Source organism: Oryctolagus cuniculus, chromosome 13 (assembly GCF_051225735.1).
Source record: "Oryctolagus cuniculus isolate XC-2025 breed Fujian yellow rabbit chromosome 13, ASM5122573v1, whole genome shotgun sequence".
Classification (NCBI taxonomy): Eukaryota; Metazoa; Chordata; class Mammalia; order Lagomorpha; family Leporidae; genus Oryctolagus; species Oryctolagus cuniculus.
The window spans coordinates 72,357,006-72,376,189 of record NC_142879.1 but is presented as its reverse complement, the minus strand read 5'-3'; the positions used below and the strand labels follow the sequence as shown (position 1 = coordinate 72,376,189).

The following is a 19,184-nucleotide window of genomic DNA, read 5'->3' as shown; positions in this document are numbered from 1 at the left end:
AACAGTGCACGAATTGGCCTCTCAAATCAACAGCTTGTAAGCGCGTCCATTTGCAGACGTGCTGAGAGCTTGCAGGTAGGTGCACAGCCTATAAATGAGCTCAGTACCTATAGTTCCCATTATTTAGACCCCAAGGCATGTTTCCATCAGGAACAGAAATCCTCAACTTAGAATTGCATCGTGCCTGAGAAGTTTGTAAGTCTACACAATTGGGCTTTTGCAGCTACATGCTATTTTGCAAATTCAGAAATAATAAAATTCCCACCAATTTCCAGGCATTGAAAACCAATTTCTCCCTTGATGGGTCCAATTACATGGTTCATATAAAATTTTAAGACCTATCTTAGTGTTTTCTGAGGCTAGCCGCTCTCTGTGGGCTTGTGAATAAATAGCACATATAAGGTGTTTGAGCATTTTTAGGCCTGAGCTATTTGCATGAAAGAAATTAAGCAAATTCCTCTAATGCCGAACCATTAAGTAGTGTTGCAGTTCCTTCTCTGCCTCTCATTCTTCTCTCTCCCAGCTGCTGTCCTTCCCACCCCTCCCTTTATTTTGTTTCTTCCCTTCCTCCTTCAAATATTTGAGGACCTACTATGTGCCGTGCACTAGGTTGTGTAGGGGATACAGAGATGAACAGGAACAGAGATGATTCTTGCTCTTCAGGAGCTTGTAGTCAGACTAGGTGCACACATTACATAATTACAGAAATGAACATAAATTAAAATTGTGACTAGTACAATAAAGAAAACTTGCCCAATGCTGAGACTCTAGTGTGTTTCCTTGCTGTCCTTGACATGTCTGTTTCTTCATTAAGGATGCCCTCACAGCATTTGCAGATACTGTCCTTAGGGAAGGCTTACGCTGAATACAGAGCCCAGCATGCTAAGAGAAATGCAGTGATGACACAGGATACTAGAAATTATTGTCTTTAAAAAAAAAAGATTTATTTATTTGGAAAGCAGAGTTACAGATAGAGAGAGAGGTTCTTCCATCTGCTGGTTCACTCCCCAAATGGCTGCAACAGCTGGAACTGAGCCCATCCAAAGCCAGGAGCCTCCTCCAGGTTTCCCACATGGGTGCAGGGGCCCAAGCACTTGGGCCATCCTCCACTGCCTTCCCAGGCCAAAGCAGAGAGCTGGATCGGAAGTGGAGTAGCTGGGACTCAAACCGCCAACCATATGGGCAGCTTTACCTGCCAGGCCACAGCGCTGGCTGCATGATTATGTCTTTAACCGAAGGTATTTTCTTCTCAAGGAAGGGCTCTGTGCAGACTGCTGAGGGGCCTTTATTTTGTCTGTGTTTGCCAGATAACCATATAGCCTAGCTGGAATGATGACAGAATGTGAGTCCGTCTTAAAGGGTCTGGAACACTCCAGATGCAAGTCGGGCACTAGAGGTAGTTAAATTAAATCTCTGAAATTGCCTTTGGTTTCTCTTCTGTCCTCCATTGTGTTTAGAAGAAGCCATTGCATGGAACATATATTTTTCAATGCATAGCACTGTTTGGCATTTGGAGCAGTGATTTTTTTTGAAACTGGATCTCTGCAACAAGACCTTGGATATGTCTTTGTTCATTTCTTAATACAATGTCCTGTCTTTCCCAATACTACACAGAACAGCTTTGCTTTACAGTTTCACTTTTTCTTCTTCTTCTTTCAAAAAATAATGATTGCAACAGTTAGAAACTATATAAACCACTTACTGATCAGTTTAGTATCCAAGGACATATATTTTATATAATATGAAACCAAATTAAGAATGCTTTTATGATGTTCATAAATTGTTTAAAACATGGTGGTAGCATCAGTGGACTCTGCTGGTTTCCAGCCAGCTATACCCTTCTAACAGTGAACATAGAAAGCCAACTCTTTGCATTGACTCAGAATGTCTTCAAAAAGCCATCCTTCAGAAATAGTAGCTTGATAACTTACTTGCTTGATAAAATTGTAGAATTTGAGCCTCCCTTCCCTTCCTTTTAGAGATTTAGAAAAATGAGGCTTCTTAAATACAAAGACTTGAGCCGGCGCTGCGGTTCACTAGGCTAATCCTCCGCCTTGCGGCGCCGGCACACCAGGTTCTAGTCCCGGTCGGGGCGCTGGATTCTGTCCCAGTTGCCCCTCTTCCAGGCCAGCTCTCTGCTGTGGCCCGGGAGTGCAGTGGAGGATGGCCCAGGTGCTAGGGCCCTGCACCCCATGGGAGACCAGGAGAAGCACCTGGCTTTTGCCATCGGATCAGCGTGGTGTGCCAGCCGCAGCGTGCTGGCCGCGGCAGCCATTGGAGGGTGAACCAACAGCAAAGGAAGACCTTTCTCTCTGTCTCTCTCTCTCTCTCACTGTCCACTCTGCCTGTCAAAAAAAAAAAGACTTGAAGTAGCTCATGCATATCTCTAAGGCTTTATTTATGCTTATTAAGTATTTTGGCCAAGCTCAAAGGCTAACAAAATAATTTTTGTAACAAAGTAATTTTTGTGTTCAGGAAACAAGGAGTTTGAAGTTGCTGTTCTGGCTGTCCATAGCTGATCTATGGGAGTGTGTTGGGGCAGGTGTTCCAGTGAAAGGGGGGGACAGGGGTCGCAGGAAGCCTCCTGGAGAAGGAGGTAGAGCGTCTATGCTGACAGCTGATTTCATAGCTGCAGTATCTGGGACCAACATTTACAGTTTTGAATATCAGTTCCTGACTTCGTCTGTTTACTGATGCTGTCACAATACCACAAACTGCAGAACCTAAAGAAGGGAAGTTTATTCGACTTATAGTTCTGCGGGCTGGGAAGTCCAAGAATGTGATGACGGCGTTTAACAAGGAACTCTGGACCAGGTCCTAACATGCCAGACGGGCAAGTGAGTGCACGAAAGACAGAGGAGAGTTAGGCATTGTTATCCGGAGCCCACACCTGAGATAGATAACTAATCTACTCTGCTGCTGTAATAGCCTTAATCCATTTAGGAAGCGGTGCCACCTTGAACTAATCACCTCTTAAAGGTTCTCACCTGTCAACACTGTTGCATTGGAGATTAACATGAGTTTCAACATGAGTTTCAGGACATTGAAACATAGCAATGCCCCTAAAGTGGGGAAAAAGAAAGAAAAAAGAAAATGTTGGGGCTGGCCTTATGGCATAGTGAATTAAGCTGCCACCTGCAGCCCCAACATCCCATATGAGTGCCAGTTCAAGGCTCGGCTGCTCCACTTCCTATTCTGTTCCCTGCTAATGGCCTGAGAAAAGCTGCAAAAGATGGCCTAAGTGTTTGGGCCTCAGGACCCATGTGAGAGACCTGGATGAAGCTCCTGGCTCCTTGCTTTGGCCTGGCCCAATCCTGCCTGCCATTTTTGGCACTATTTCCTTCTCCTTTAGCCACTATAAAATTGAGACTATATCATACATGAAAAAGAAGTTGTGAGGAATAGACCAAAGAAAGCTTAGCCATGACTCTGATAACTTACTCAGTATTGTGTGGAAATCCCCATTCTGAGGCAAAGATTTTTAATTAAAAAAAAAAAAAATTGAGGGGTCTTCATTGTGGTGCTGGCATGCCCTGTCGAAGCTCTGGTTCCTGTCTGGTTCTATGGACATCCTAAGTGGCATCTTACCTGCTAGGCCAAATGTCTACCCCTGAAACAGGGTTTCGATAGGTGATGAAAGGTAGGAATTTGGTGATGGGGCCAGTGTCATGTTGTAGTCGGTAAAGCCGCTACCTGCGATGCCAGCATCCCATATGAACACCAGTTTGAGTGCTGGCTGTTCCACTTCCAATCCAGCTCCCTGCTGATGGTCTAGGAAAGGGAGCAGAAGATAGCCCAAGTCTTAGGTTCCCTGCCACCCACATGGGAGACCTGGATGGAGCTCCTGGTTTTGGCTTGGCCCAGCATTGACTGTTGTGAACCAAGGGAGGGAAGATATTCTCTCTCTCTCTCTCTTCCCCCATCTCTCCATCCCCCACCCTCATAACTCTGACATTCAAAATAAATAAATTTTAAAAGTAAAATATGTGGTGACCCTACTCTGTGACGTTGGAAAGATCTCCGGAGCTCAACTCCATGCTGTAGTAATTGCAGCATACTGGGAGGTGCTTTATCTTCACAGAAAAAAATGTGCTGCACTTGTCACGCTGTACGGCGGCTAGCCTTCTCCAGTAACAAGTTCATTGATAGATCGCAATCTGGTGAACTCCTTCTGACTAAGCTGAAAGAAAAGGAAAAAGATCCGAACTCTAATGTGTGTGAAATTATGAATACCCATGTGTCCCCCCCGCCCCGGCCCCGTATCTTCTCTCTGATGTCTTTCTCAATATTGAAGGATTAAAATGGTATTTGTTTATATTTGTACGTACTCCCACTTAAGGTAGGCGTGCTTGTTTTTCCTGGTGACTTTCTTGTGAAATGAGATTGGTTCCAACAGTTTTTATACCTGTTTGATAAAAGGATATCACCTGGCTTCCTTATTCCTAATATAGACAGATATGGGGAGGGATAAAAGTTGCTTAGCTGAAGAAAAATTGCAGTACAAATATGTGTATAATTCATTTCTGTGTTTTCAATATCTAACCAAAAAACCCAGCGTTTTAAAGCATAATAAGTGGCAATGTTGAGAGATTTCCAAAAATTAGTGATCATTTAGTCAGGTGAATAGGAAGTTGAATGAAGCATTCTCATCATTTATTCATTCATTCATTCTGCATGTATCTTAATGCCTGCTGTGTGCCAGCCACTGGAGTAAGTTCTGGATATACAAAACTTACATACCATACTACAATATATATACCATTATATTTCCTTTATAGAGTTACATAGAACATTCAAGGTCCCTGGTTTTAAATGTGATATTTCTTTTTTTTTTTTTTTTTAAGATTTGTTTGTTTATTTGGAAGAGTTACAGCAAGGGAGAGAGAGAGGCAGAGACAGAGAAATCTTCCATCTGCAGGTTCACTCACCAAATTGCTGTAATGGCCAGGGCTCAGCCAGGCTGAAATCAGGAGCCTCATCCATGTCTCCCACATGGGTCTGGGGACCCACACACTTGGGCCATCCTCTGTTGTTTTCCCAAGCACATTAACAAGGAGCTCGATTGGAAGTGGAGCGGCTGGGATTCACACTGGCATCTATATGGGATGTTGGTGCTTCAGACAGGGCTTAACCCGCTACACCACAGTACCAGCCCCTAAATATAAAATTTCAAAAGATGTACGAAAATTTGGAAATTCTTTGGATATGTATTCATAAATTCTAATTACTTTCTTTAGCTTTGAGACACATAATAGTTTACTGTGATTGACAAGCACTCATTTTAAAAAAATTATATGAGTTTGTTTCTTGCAGACTGGGTTGGAGGAGGAAAACGCTGACCAAAATTCTGTTCCTTAAAACAACAGATAGGGGCCGGCACTGTGGTGTAATGGGTAAAAGCTGCCATTTGCAGTGCCAGCATCCCATATGGACACTGATTCGAGTCCTGGCTGCTCCACTTCCAATCCAGCTCTCTGCTATGGCCTGGGAAAGCAGTGCAAAATGGCCCAAGTGCTTGGGCCCCTGCACCCGTGTGGGAGACCCGGAGGAAACTCCTGGCTCCTGACTTCGGATCGGTGCAGCTCCGTCCATTGTGGCCATCTGGGGAGTGAACCACCAGATGAAGACCTCTCTCTCTCTCTGCCTCTCCTTCTTTCTCTGTGTAATTCTGACTTTCAAATAAATCTTTAAAAAAAAAAAAGGTAGATCACAAGTGGGCATAAAGCAGACTTTCTCCCCTTATTATGTGGTGTTATTTTACTATTTACTTCATCTACATGACTTCCTTTCTAATAGGAACTACTTAGCTGGACCATTAAGTATGATGGTTTCAGGTTCAATAGGCTCTCTTATGAAATTGACCCGAGCTGTGGTGGAAACGGCCAAGAACTTAGACAAATGTAGTGTGAGGACCTCTGGGCCCCAGCTGAGAGCAGATCATTAAGCAGCACGTGCTGCACAAACCAAACTCCTGAGCTCAGAGAGTGAGAGAATAATCACTTCTCTTGTTGGCTATAAAATTAATTTGCTTAGACATAAATCTAAACTTTTGCAAGCCAGAAATCAGGATTATTTGTTGACCTTTGTTATTTGTTGTATAGCTGCTGTGTAAAGCCCTGACCAAGTAGGATACATTGATAAGGCAGGTTTAGGATGGGTAATTTGATAAAGAATAAAAAATGTGAGTTTCACATAAGCACCCGAATGGCTCAGACAAGATAACTCAACCTTCACAACTGAATTTTGAAAATACTCCCCCCTTGAGGGGATTCAATCTCTCCATTCGCTCCCTTTTTTAATAAACCGATGATCTAGTATCTAATAATGTGCTTTCTTCATTTTAAGTTACTCCAAAATGGCACAATAGTCCAGAGTCGATGCTATTAAAATAGTGATGGTTCCATTTTGTCACGCTGCCTGTCACCTCTCAGTTTTGCTACCCCAGCTCCTTACTTTGTCACTACAGCCTTAAATCCCTGCTGCCCCCATTAAAGTGTCTTCTTGTCTCCTAAAACTCATTTATACTGTTTGTTTTTGATGTCTTCCTTGGCAACTTAATTTATATGTCTGCTATTTTTCAAAGAGAGTAATACTCTGTGCTTACTCTAAATTTCCTGTTTTTAAAATCTCAGCCTTTGGGTTTGTGTGACTTCTACCACCATAAAGCATCCATCTGATTTCTCTGTCAACACACACTCATAATTTTCAGTATATTTCCTCAAATTTCCTTGCCGTCACTCATGAAAAGATCTTTCTGTCCACTTGACAAAATAGTAAATCCTGCGACAGTGGTGGCTTGAGCTACTTTCCACCTCTTTTGAGTAACCACAGAAGGAAACAGTGACCAGGGGAAAGCATCGTGGCAAAAGCGAGTCTAAGCCCTGACTTGGAACACCTCAACCCATGCCAGAGTGCCTGGTTCAGATACTGGCTTCTCTGCTTCCAGTCCAGCTTCCTGCTAATGAGCCTGAGAAGTAGCAGATGAGGGCTTCAGTGCTTGAGTCCCTGTTATCCACATGGGAGACCCAGGTAGAGTTCCAGGCTCTGGGCTTCAGCCTGGCCGAGCCCCTGCTGGTAAAGGAATTTGGAGAGTAAGCCAGTGGATGAAACCAGGAGCCAGGAACTCAACCCTGGTCTCTCACACAGGTGGCAGGGGCCCAAATACTTGGGCCGTCTTTGACTGCTCTCCTAGGTGTATTAGTTTGGAGTTGGATCAGAGCAGAGCAGCCAAGACTCAAATGGCACTCTGATACAGGATACCAGCATCACAGGCAGCAGCTTAACCCACGGCAACACAACCTCAGCCCCTCTCACAGGTAACAAAGGAGTCCTGAATCCTTTTAGAATCACCTGTCACCCTGTTTATCTATTAGGCGTTTCCTTCTTTATCTCTTACACATGTCTGCATTTAACATTTTAAGATGTCAAGAATGGGCCAGTATACCTACCTAAATACTACAATCATTGGAAATGGATTATAGTAGTAAGCAAATGGAGTAAGAAGGGAGATTGAAATAGCACCAGAAATGTCCAAGACAGCATTCTATATACAAGTACACGTAAATATCTGTGTGGGTGTTTGTAGTTGTATCAGGATGCAAGTTTAATCTTCTCCATTTTCTAAAAATGCAAACATGTTGTATATTTAAAATTTTTTTTCAATTTTCCCCTGTGTGTCCACATCAGTACTGTTGATATACAAAATGTAATGCATTGGTAATATCTATAGTAGTATATATTAAGCTATTAAGTGGTAGATGAATGAATATTATTAAAACTAGGCTCTTACTAGTCTTAAATGTCAGAATCCCTTTTTTATGCTTTACCTTTTTGCTACCAGTTTATACACAGTTGGATATTAGAAATTTTCATCACTAGTTTATATACAGCTAGATGTAGAGAAAGGTAAACCATCCAATATTAGAAATATAAGAAACCCCGTGAGTGGTTTTGGCTTATAAACAGAAACATTTGTCACGTCATGCAAGGTGAACTCCACTGTTGTTTCATGTAACTTGTGGTTTTAACCAAGAACTAATGTAAAATAAATCAAGTTATTGTTGTACCGAAAACACTTCATAAAAATTTAATTTGAAAGTTGGGTTATTTTACTTCTTAAACTCAGGGTGTGAAAAATTTGTTTATTTGAAAGGCAGGGCAGCGGAGAAATCGCTTCCATCTGCTGGTTCACTCCCCCAGGTGTCTGCAAGATCCGAGTCAGGCTAAGCTGAAACCAGGAATTAGGAACCCTGACCTGATCTCCTGTGTGAGTGGCTGGGTCTCAAGTACTTGGCTCATCTGCTGCTGCCTTCCCAGGCACATTATCAGGAAGCTGGATCAGAAGCAGAGTATTTGAGTCTGGAACCAGTTCTCCAGTAAGGGATGCCAGTGTTGCAAATGGCAGCTGAACCCACTGTGCTACAATGCTGGCCCCAGCAGGATGGTAATTGAGTAATTGACGATAGCGTTGATGGGATGCCTTAAAGGCCTAACAACAAGAAGACAATTTCCAAGATCACAGTGCCCTTAAGTATGTCATAAAGGAAGTCAGCTCTCATATACTTAATTTCATGGATGATGCTCTGTGCCAAGAAGCATGAGGACTCCTGGGACTCATTATGACCCTGGTATACTTTGTCACCAGAGAAAGGGTGCCAGGACATTTTTTGGTAATTTTGCTGCTGTCTGGTTTTAAGCTCTGGGATTTATCATCCTAACTGAGAAAAGATTCAGCTGGGCTATCCTGTACTTCATAAGCATGTTCTGAAGGCTGACTTTCACCCCAGTCTCATAACCAGTTTGTAAGATCCAAAGATCTTAAATAACAAGCCCTGCAAATTTGTGGACAAAGAATCTTTTACCACTTACCAATCACAGGCCTCTACTAAAGTCTTTTCACTACTGTAGTATGGATCCATGAAGCAGCATGAGTTATTCTGAGCTATGTTGTGGCCACAATCATCACTATTATTAAAATGACTAGGAAGAAAAAAACTATTATATATAGTTTTCTTTGCAGATAACTGTCTCTCAGAAATAAATTGCGTTAGTGATTTTTTCAGGGCATGAGGAGAAACTGGCAAAGGAAATATCACTAAAAAGTTAGCCCTGCCGGCGCCACGGCTCACTAGGCTAATCCTCCGCCTGCAGCGCTGGTACCCCAGGTTCTAGTCCCGGTTGGGGCGCCGGATTCTGTACCGGTTGCTCCTCTTTAAGTCCAGCTCTCTGCTGTGGCCCAGGAAGGCAGTGGAGGATGGCCCAAGTGCTTGGGCCCTGCACCCGCATGGGAGACTAGGAGGAAGCACCTGGCTCCTGGCTTCGGATCAGCGCAGCGCACCGGCCATAGCAGCCATTTGGGGGGTGAACCAACAGTAGGAAGACCTTTCTCTCTCTGTCTCCCTCTCACTGTCTAACTCTGTCAAAAAAAAAAAAAAAAAGCCCAGGGACCTAGTTTTGCAACTGGTTGATCAAAATAAGCTGTGCTGCAAATTATGTTTTGGTGAAAAAAAATCAGGTTTCTATTATTTCACAGGGAAAATTCATAGCAATTTATAGTATTGAGTGGATATTAAGTCTTACATTTATGGATTAAACTATAATATTGTAAAAAATAAAAAAGGAAGAGTAGTGATTATTCAAGTCTTTTAAAATAGATGCTGTAGTTTATATCTGTGTGTACATGGGTGTCCAGTGGCTCTCCTCAGGCTACCCAGTGGTATCATCCAAGTTCCTTGCCTTATTCTCTTCTGCTTTGTTTGTAAGAATTTCACTACCAATTAAACATGTCCACCAGTGTGTAGTCAAGAATAAGGAAGAGAAAACAAAGATTAGCATTGTTCCTTCTTGCTCCAGAATTGCTTCTTGCTAAAGATCTAATATTTAAAATAAGCGTCTAGGTAGGTTTTAATGACTACCCTCTCCATTTGTACCAGTTTTTACAAGTACATTACAGAGAGCAAAAGACCTGGGTACAAGAGTAAACTGTCGTGGGATGGTAATAAGGACATACACCTTATGGCAGTTAAGTTCAAGGCTAAACAGGCCTAAGAAGACAACCAAGGAATAAAAACAAGCCACTATCATAATTCGGCAAATGTGGGCAATAAAGTTAAAGCCCTGGAAATCAACAAGATCCTGATACTCAAGAGACCGTATTAAACAATGACAGGGCCCAATGAAATTGTCTTTGTGTTATAAATTTTCAATTGCAGAAAGTTACAACTCATTCAAGATCTAATATCCATAATGCATTCTGACAGCAGCAAAATCACTCCACCAGCAAAGGACTTAAATGAAAAGCAATGCTAAATGCCTGCCTAGGAGAAAAAAATGACATCATGTTATCCAATCACATGTCTAAAGGGCATCATAGGAAACAGAAGAACAAGGCGGCCAAATGGTCCCTTAGGCCTTTACGTAGCACCCATGTGGGAGACCCAAAAGAAGCTCTGGCCTCCTGGCTTTGGATCTGCCCAGCTATGGCCATTGTGGCCATTTGGAGAGTGAACCAGCAGATGGAAGACCTCTCTCCGTCTCTACCTTTGTAACTCTTTGAATAAATAAAATAAATCTTAAAAAATCTGGATAAATAAATATCTTAGAGTAACTTAAGAGGAAGCACTGGTTATTTGTTACCAGAAGTTAAAAAATATGGCAGAAGTGTTGGGTCAACTCTCATGTATACTTCATGTAGAGTTACTTTAGAATTTCAGTGATCTATCATGAACTAGAAAGCAGGAAAGTCAAAGTATTGGAAAGAAGGCAACTGTACCTGTTCCCCACTAAAGAGATGCTTGAGTGCTTGAGGAACCACTGGAGAGGAGGAGAGCCAAGCAATGGAACAGGACTTTTGAGTCTAGAAATTGACAGATGTATTAACATATGTCAGGAACCTAGCTTTCTCACCTTAGGTCAGAGGAAGTGACCCGACCCCCATTCTAATGTCAGTCCCTGTCTCCCTCCCACATTGAAATACTGATTTATTGATCCAACAGGCTATGCTTGGGGACACTAAAGAACAATAAAAATACAAGATTTTTGACATTTCAGTTTAGAGGCTTGTGTGATAACAGCAGTTAATGAGAGTAACAGTCATGGCAGTTGTAAAGGAGTCTTATACATCAGTGTACAATATAGGAAATATGTTGATAACAGAAGCACACACATAATACTTAAAAACAAATGGAAATAATATGTATTAAACCTGACCAATACATCTATGTCATCTAAGTTAATACTCACCTGAAATACTCCTGTTAGTGAGTATCCTTAACCCATCTTTGTGAATCTCTAAAGGGCCCAGGAACTTCCTGTTGGAAACTGTTCCCCACCCTGCACACCTGTAGCCTTTGCTTCACTTATGGTCTCCACTTACCATCTTTTTTATTTTTTTAAAGATTTTATTTGAGAGGCAGAGTTAGAGATTGAGATTGAGAGAGAGAGAGAGAGAGACAGAGAGAGAGAGATGGGGAGAGACAGAGAGGTCTTCCAGCCAATGGTTCACTCCCCAAATGTCTGCAACGGCCCGAGCTGGGTTGATCCAATCTGAAGTCAGGAGCCTCCTCGGGGTCTCCCACACAGGTGCAGGGGCCCAAGGACCTGGGCCATCCTCCACGGCTTTCCCAGGCCATAGCAAAGAGCTGGATCAGAAGCGGAGCAGCCGGGACTAGAAGTGGCACCCAGGCTGTTTTTCCCCACAGCACTCATCAGTCTTGTAGGTACCCAAGACTGGGTCTGTCTTCCTTGGTAAGGCTGTTCTGTGCATCTCTTGCTCAGCAGTATCTCCAGCACCTTGAAGAGTGTCCTTCAGTGAAGTACCGGTTGCATGACTGAATGCGTGAATGCTTGTGAGGATTAGTGCTTCTGATTGGCAGTAGGGTCTGAAAAGCAGGACAGGCAGGGGGAGAATCAGAACACATGGGGAGCCTACCTTTCCTCAACCTCCACCCTTCCGTGGACTCCCCTAATGGGAAACGGCAGGAAACCTGGTAAACCTGAGAGGTCACCTGTCTGTAATTTGGATGGGAACACTTCCCTTTTAAATGATTGAGATACCCATGGCTGCTGGTTTGAGGGAGCAACACCCAAATCACACAGTCTAACAACAGTGCTGTGTGAAATCTTAGGTGCTCATATGTCCTCAAATGGCACTTTCTGTAGCTCCACAGAATCCTTAAAGGTTAGTCTTATATCCACTGATTCTGCAGTGTTAAACCTTACTGTGAGAGGAGGAAGACAAACCTGAGACCTGGGACCCTGCACCTTTAATCCAGTTCTGGCATAATGTGCTGAGACACTGTGCTTGTCGCTCCCCCTCTTCGCGGAGGAACAACACAGGACCCTACGCTGTTCTTTTGTCTGCTTGGCCCTCCCCGGGTTTGCTGCTGGTTCTTCCCGGGTTGGCTGCCGTCCCTCCACCTCCGTGGAGGGGTGGGCCCCCCTGCCACTTTCCCCACTTCCGTGGGGGAGCGGCACACCGCCGGCCGGCTCTCTTGGGGGCTGCTCAGATGTTCCCCTTAGATGTTCCTGGTGCATGTTGTCTCTCTCCTCCTTTATAGTCCTCTTCCACCAATCCCAACTCTGCTACCCACACGCCGAGCACGCTGCTCTCCTCCAATCAGGAGCAGGATCAGCTCCTGCAGGTCATTGGTCGAACTGGAGGCAGCTGTGTAAAAGTTGTTTCCTCCTCTCCCAGCGCCATATTGTGGGAGAGCAGATGCATAGAATAAGTCTTAATTCCAGTAACTTAGCCTAGTCCGAGTTGCTCCCCACATGTGCTGTACCCTTTCTTGACTTACTAAGATTTCTCCTACAGTGCTGTTGAGGTCCCTGCATTTGTTTTAAGATAATTTACATGCACCCTTTATATTAACCTGTCCACCTCTTCTTAACAATTTCTCCTTTCCCTAGCATGTTTTGTTTTTTTTCATACATGATGTGAAATTGCAGAGGTCAGAGTCTCAAACTAAGTAAATGGCCCATGCATTTTGTTTCTTTCAATTTGTCAAAAAACATTGCCCTCTCATTATGGAAATATTTCTTCTGACTTGACTCCACTTTATTCAAGACTTAGCAAAACGATCTTGAAAAATTAAAATAAGTTTATCAATGCCCATGAAATATGCTACACAAAAACCCCTAGTTTTTCTAAGAAATATTCTAAATAGGCATATATTCATGCCTCCTACTCAAGAGGGCGTAGCAATCCTAAGTTATCAAGAAAGGGGTACTCTCAGCTGCTGCACACTTAGTACTTAATCTTTTTATAAAATTGGTCATTACTATGCTCATGCATTTTGATCAAATAACATGGATTGCCCTGACCAAGGAACTTTTCCAAAAGTTCTTACAGCAGATGGAATGGTTAGCACTTGTCAAAATGTAGTCTGAGGTCTAAAAGTATCAGTGTCACTTGGGACAGAGAGTACAGATTCCAGGATCTCTCTCTAGGCCTATGGAAATAAATCCTCTGGAGGTGGAGCCTGGGAATTTGAAGTTCTGCCAAACTCCCAGGTGACTTTTTATCCTTAGAGAATAGGTATGTCAAACATTTATTGATGGTGTGTAATGTGCTGGCGCTTTGCTAGATGCTGGGAATAGAGATATGCACAAAAACAGATGTGGAACCTGAATATGCTATGCTACTTTCCAATCGTAACTCAGACTTGAATTTTAAGGTTCGCAGAAGTGCCTGAAAACCTGGAGCTGACATTTTCAATCAGTTGGCCAATTAGCACATACTTATTCAGTTCCTTGGAGAAGGATGCTATACTGAACACCTGAGATGATAGAGAATAGAACATAGTTCCTGGGCTCTGAGAATTTAAATATCCTGTTTGCAAATGAAAAGTTAAACCATAGTAGAGAAGTCAGATAATTGAGTGCAACATTAAAAATACCACATTCTAAGACAATATTACGTGCTACATGAATGAAACTAACAGTATCTATCAGTGTTTAGATGTTGCTCTTTCCTTCTTGTAGTTCTATCAGATTTTTCTCAATCCTGATTCTGTATTGCTTTTATTATTTTGTTGTCTTAAAAATTTATCACGTAAAGAAGTATATCCCAGCCAGCGCCGCGGCTCACTTGGCTAATCCTCCGCCTGTGGCACCGGCACCCCGGGTTCTAGTCCCGGTTGGGGCTCCGGATTCTGTCCCGGTTGCTCCTCTTCCAGTCCAGCTCTCTGCTGTGGCTAGGGAGTGCAGTGGAGGATGGCCCAAGTGCTTGGGCCCTGCACCCGCATGGAGACCAGGAGGAAGCACCTGGCTCCTGGCTTCGGATCGGCGCAGCACGCCAGCTGCAGTGGCCATTTGTGGGGTGAACCAACGGAAAAGGAAGACTTTTTCTCTGTCTCTCTCTCTTACTCTGTCAAAAAAAAAAAAAAAGTATACCCCTCAAAATGTTCCAACTTGCTTTTGTAGAATATTTGAAATTTTTGAAATAGAGTCTACTTCTGTTTTAGATAACATATAATACTGACTTACTGTTATCCAACCATAAAACAAAGGTTAATTGCCTAATTATGTAGAGGACTGGGCAGGCTTCTTTTTTCATTTTCAAAATGCTCTCTAATTTTGGATACATATGTATGTGTATATTTATATATGGCAAACATGGATGAGTGTATACATGTGTACATTTATATATATGTGGGTACTTCAAAAAGTTTCTGGAAATGGAATTAACGTAACTTTATTTTGGTGCAGAAATTTTTGAAATCCGTGTGTGGTTCTCATAATATAGATTTTGATGGACTTTTTTGAAAACCCTTTGTAAACATGGATTTCAAGATATTTTTGGCACAAAATAAATTTATCTTTTAATTCCATTTTCCTTGAAATTTGAAAGTACCTGTGTGTGTGTGCATGTATATGTGTGTATGCATACGTATCCATACATGAAAAATAGAAGAAAGAAGACATTCTTGGAAAATACAATCTCTGAATAGGGTGATACAACTCAAAGTTATTAGAAACAAAATGCATAGTTATTAGCTATTGATCGTTTGAAATGTTGGAGTTTGCTGTAAGTTGACTTTCCAAAGAAGACTGGTCTATCCTCTCTTGGGATTTTTAAAGAGGTCAGTGGTTGAGGATGAGTTAGAAATGTTCTCTTGAATGCTCCTTGGTAGCTCTTCTGGGATGGCTTTTGTGAAATTTCAGTACCCTGAATTTAACACACATTGTTGGGAGTTGGATCCTTATATTCGAAAGGGTAGAGTCTGGTTAGTGCAGTGCTGTGGTTAAAAGCTGCAGTTTTAGAATCAGACAAATTCATATTCCTGTATGGTCTCACTGCATTGTGTGGCTATGAACTTATATTTCTTAGGCTCCATATTCTCATCTATAAAATGGCCTGAGTAATAGTACTAACAGGGATATGAAAATTTTAAATAATTTAATAGCAGGAAGCACCTACTCAAAGGCCTGGCATACAGTAATCACTCAGTAAATACTGGCTCTGATTATATCATCATTATTTATTCAGGTAAAAGAGCCCACAGTATGCATACATCTTCACTTGGCTTTCCCTAAAAGGTAAGACAAATTAGATTCTATGAAGTACAAGATTTCTTGGCCTTTTTGCAATAACCATTTCTATTTGTACCTCAGGAAGTGTGTAAACTTTATAAAGAGAACTATCCATATTCTTTGAGTTGTCCCAAATCTTGGAATTTGAAACCCAGCTTCAAATGTATGTTCTTACTATGTATATCCAAAAGAGTGTAAAATTTAAGAATGTATCATTTATGGCTGGCGCCATGGCTCAATAGGCTAATCCTCCGCCTTGCGGCGCCGGTACACCGGGTTCTAGTCCCGGTCGGGGCACCAGATTCTGTCCCGGTTGCCCTCTTCCAGTCCAGCTTTCTGCTGTGGACCGGGAGTACAGTGGAGGATGGCCCAAGTGCTTGGGCCCTACACCACATGGGAGACCAGGAGAAGCACCTGGCTCCCAGCTTTGGATCGGCACAGCGCGCCAGCCGCAGCGGCCATTGGAGGGTGAACCAACGGTAAAGGAAGACCTTTCTCTCTGTCTCTCTCACTGTCCACTCTATCAAAAAAAAAAAAAAAAAAGTGAAAAAAAAAAGAATGTATCATTTAGTAATTCATAGTACATATTCCAGTTCAATTTAGGATAAATAAAAATAATGTGAACATTTTGTCCGTTAAAACCTCAGCATAAATGGGGTGAGGAACAGATTTAAATGAGATGAAACTCAATTGAAAAAAAATTAATACTGGATCAATTGTATTTCTTCAGTGCAACTTTTAGAAACTCAAATGTTCTTTGTAGCATGTTAAAATAATAATAATTTGGATAAAATCACCACAGTGTGAAACTGTACTGAAACAGAACATAACAATTTCCATAAAAAAGGCCTTGAAATGATGACAGGAATGGTTATAGAATTTTACTCCTCTGCAACTGCTGTTTATTGGAGATTTTTACATGTCAAATACTATACCATTTCTAAAACATGAACTGAAAAACACAAGTGGAATTCCCTTTGTTCCCTGGCTAAGGCTCAAGTTCCAGTGATGACCTGACCATGTTGGATGGCATTTCCTAGTCGTTCCTCTGTAGCTCTCAGCTTCATCTGCAGCACAGGGAACTTCTGAGCAGCCATTGCCATTCAGGACAGCACGCCTGTTCCCTGCCTGTTCCATGTGTCTTCCTCTAGAGTTTTGTTTGCTCTGTATTTATGTGCTTGTAACATGTAGGGCATTCTGTGCTGTGCTCTAGTGGTGACTAAAATGAACCTAACCCTCAAAGAATTAATAATTGAATAGAAAAGATGAACATGATGATGTCTTTTCAAGTGTCTGTTTTAAAAATATTTGGACAGGTGTCATGAACTGTCTTTATTTACTGTATTTCAATCTTGGTTCTCTTTAAGGAAGCCAAGATTCTAAAATAAATGGTATGTGGTCAGGAGGGGACTATCTCTTGAGTATGTTAAACAGAGAAGTATTCTCTCTCCTAAACAATTTATAATGATTTAAGGTGGAACCTTGGGTGCTGTGACTGAAAAGAACATAAATTATCAAGTCTAAGAGGGAAAGTTGGTACTTGTCATTTAATTTGAGCCCCGAACATACTGAAGGCATTAAGTGCAATGGTATGTGACTGAACTGATGGGAGTTAATATGTAATTACAGTTTTTTTACAGTGTTATAGTCATTATATTCTATTTATTCTATTTTCCTTTGGTAAGTTCAGTAAATGTAATTATAATTAATAACTTCAAAGATAAGCTCAATTACTTAAGTCATGAAAATGAATTGCCATCATCATATTGAGGATTTTTCAACCACCTTGTATAGAGAGTATCTATAGAAATAGTAATCCTTCAGAGACCATTCCTTGTAAAGAAGATGAAATGAATAAATGTGGAATGTATGCTGAAATGAGTGCAGTTTAAACAATTTTTAAAAAACACCAGAATTTTATTATAATTCTCTGTTGCCTTTTACAAACTTTGTAGACCATCATACTTTGGTTATAAATTTTAATTCTTAAATTATAAAAATTACATTTCAAGAAAATTTCTCTTTGCAAAATGTAGTTTATAAAAATTTAAAAAAGAATTCCTGTTAAAATTCAGGTTTATTTTTTGAAAACTTGATCTACTCCTGAAGAAATATTATAAAATAGGAAAACTTGTTTTAGAATTCATGGGTTTGTGTGCTAAAAGGGGCCATACTAATGTTTTCTTATAAGTATTTCAATTAATTTTTAAAAATTACTTATCTTCATTTTATTTGAAAGGCAGAAAAAGAGATGGAGATCTTCTATGCATTGATTCATTCCCCAGATGCCTGAAACAGCTGGGCCCAGAACTTCTTCTGTGTCTTCCAGCTGGGTGGCAGGGACCCAAGTATTCGAGCCCTCATCCGCTGCCTCCCAGAGCGCATGTTAGCAGGAAGCTGGAACTCGAACCCAGTGCTCCAATATGAGAATCTGGCGTCTTGAGTGACAACTTTAGCACCCTACCAAACTTCTCTAGCCTTAGTTACTTTTTAGAGTGAGATGTTCGTGAAGATTTTATGATTGTTATGTAAAAGTAAAACCTGTGGAGAAGAAGTTATTACCCAGGCTTGTGAGTTATTTCAGCACAATTAATATATACCTTTTCCCATTATTAGTCGCTCCTTTAGGTAAAACCTGTAAAATCTTGTAGCTCTTTCTCTCTCTGCCCCTCTCCCCAGGTCTGGTTGCTTGTCTTATCCTAGTGGTAAATACCCCTGTTCTCTTCCTCCACTCTTTCCAGTCCCCAGTTAGGCCTCGTAACTCAGTTATGTGTCAGTCAGCAAACATTCCCTCCAGTTATGTCTACCAGTGCCTCAACAAAATCCTCAATTCTGCCTCTCTAATTGGTGCACTTCTTTTTGTGTCCACTTGTAGCATTCAAGAATAGGCCAACTGCAGCTTATCATCTGCATGGTTTTCCAGGATGTTAAAGGCAGAATCAGCTTCCTGGGCTTTCACTTAGAATGAAAGTGGAAATAGATATTTGTTGATTTTGAGGGATGGTGACCCAGCATTATTTTTTGGAAAACTGTCTCACTACTTAATTAGTTAATGAGAAGTACTTCATAGTAACACAACTTGCCTTCAGAGGACTCTAGTTAGCATATTTTTATTCTTTACTGGTATTAGGTATCCAGAGGGATAGGAATTCTACTGTAAACTTCATCTTTAGGTTTTCAAGTGACCCCGTACAACTATCTAGTATGCTTCCATATGAAACAATGTAGACAGAATTCACCCACCTTTTAGGCTCATTTAGCTGTCTTCTTCAGTGGCGGTGTGTATGCTGACACAGTTTCATTTTATGAGTGTGGGGAGCAACTGGGAGCAACTCGGACTAGACTAAGTTACTGGAATTAAGACTTATTCTATGCATCTGCTCTCCCACAATATGGCGCTGGGAGAGGAGGAAACAGCTTCTACACAGCTGCCTCCAGTTCAACCAATAAACTGCAGGACCTGGTCCTGATTGGAGGAGAGCAGCGTACTCGGCGTGTGGGTAGCAGAGTTGGGATTGGTGGAAGAGGACTATAAAGGAGGAGAGAGGCAACATGCACGAGGAACATCTATCTGAAGGAACACCTGAGCAGCCCCTGAGAGAGCCGGCCGGCGGTGTGCCGCTCCCCCGCGGAAGTGGGGAAGGTGGCAG

At 41.8% G+C, this 19,184-nt stretch overlaps 1 protein-coding gene and 1 long non-coding RNA gene across 41 annotated transcripts in view; one reads left to right on the top strand and one right to left on the bottom strand.

The window, feature by feature from the left end:
* Window positions 1-19,184, top strand: part of CELF2 (CUGBP Elav-like family member 2) — a 939,267-nt gene that overhangs the window by 706,142 nt on the left and 213,941 nt on the right. The gene's annotated exons all lie outside the window — the stretch shown is intronic.
* On the bottom strand, window positions 1,238-15,131 carry LOC149122666 (uncharacterized). Its single transcript, XR_016219138.1, has 2 exons — window positions 12,241-15,131; window positions 1,238-11,879 (listed from the first exon to the last, which is right to left on the bottom strand). It is a non-coding gene; the product is annotated as an uncharacterized LOC149122666 (long non-coding RNA).